We start from the raw sequence: 1,572 nt of genomic DNA, 5'->3' as shown, positions 1-1,572 counted from the left end.
GGTATTTTGGGGGGAGGGAGGAAATATGGGGGTGAACAATGGTTGGGGTTTATGTAACTGACCAGCAATTTGCCCTTCTCCAAAAAAAGGTAGAAGGCTAGTTTCTTAACTATCCAATTGTTTAAATCATCTGGGATCCATCTATATTTATAAAACTGAACAGAAATACTTAACAGCCTGATCAATAGCCATTGACCGTCCGTGCACCTCACACCCTAACATGCACAGCTTGATCATGTATATTTGATCATTGAAAAATTCAAAGCATCTTGCAGCAATGTATCAAGCTTCCCATAAAATAGTCTGTCTCTTTCTGTGGTCTTGAAAGAGTGTGAGTTTATCTCTCTCCTGCATTTATCTATCTATCCATATATTTATCTACACACACACACACACACACTCTCTCTCTCTCTCTCTCTCTCTCTCTCTCCCTCCCCCCCCCCTTCCTGGAGAATTTATTGCTCATATATTTGATAAAGAACAAGGTAATTAACTGCCTGCGAGGCTGTACATCTGGGCTGCACTTCATATCCATAGCAATAATAAAACACTTTTTTCACATTTTAGCAGAAGAAAGGCTAGTCCTGCCCACAGATTCAGAGGACCCCAGAGTCTCTGTCTGCAAAGCCTCCTTGTTATAAATCCTGCCTCCCTCTTAAGTGATGGCAAGCACAATTGCACCAAGGGGCACTAAGTTTATCTGTGCAAAAGCATCACTGGAAAAGCCTGTCCCTTCTCAGAGCTTCAGCATCAGCTTGTGGGGGTTTGAAACAGACACAGCTGACTCCTCCATCCCCAGCCTGCTTGGCAGCAAACCGGGGCAAGAGTCCAAAGGACTTATCCTGTGAAGGGCCACAGGTAGAAGAGATATTTTGGGGCTGGTGTCTTGAGCATGTGTCGCTAAGATCTAATTACCCCAAAGGACCCAATCCTGCAGATTTTCCTGATCTTCTAGGGTCAAAAAAACAAATTCCAAGTTTCTCCAGAAGGGATCCCAAATCCACCCAAACTACTCCAAGATCCTGACCAGAGGAATACGAGCTGGCACAAGCCTGCTCTAAGCCCCCAGCACAGTCCTTATAATCCCAACCTCAGAAACCTCCCCCACCCCCCAGCCGGCAAAACAAATTACCTGCAGAACCTCCCATCTCGGGAGTCCCCTGCTCTGTATTCCGAACTGTGCCCTGTACAAATTATTCGGGGCCCTTCCTTCTAAAAGCAGCAGCATCTGGGCTGAGGCTCCCTCCTTTAAAGGGTGGGTGAAGACTTCATATGATAATATGTGTAATATGATATGGAATGACAGAATGCATGACAGTTGCCCATAATACAGAGAAGTCAGTCAAAGGACAGAGGGGACATTTGGATAATTACCATCTATTGGCTAGTCAATCACTCGAACAGAGAGAAACTGCACAAAACCCACAATGGAGTTGGGAAACAAAAGAGACCCGAGCCAGACTCAGGATTAACCGGTCTAAAGCGATCTAAATGCTTTTGCATCTGAAGAACTGAGGCTCCCGGGTTGCCCCCCCCCAACAATCCCAGGGAACTAATTGCGGGGATCAGAGT

Source organism: Sapajus apella, unplaced genomic scaffold (genome assembly GCF_009761245.1).
Source record: "Sapajus apella isolate SASKATOON/1434 unplaced genomic scaffold, GSC_monkey_1.0 scaffold76, whole genome shotgun sequence".
NCBI lineage: Eukaryota > Metazoa > Chordata > Mammalia > Primates > Cebidae > Sapajus > Sapajus apella.
This window is presented reverse-complemented; position numbering follows the sequence as displayed.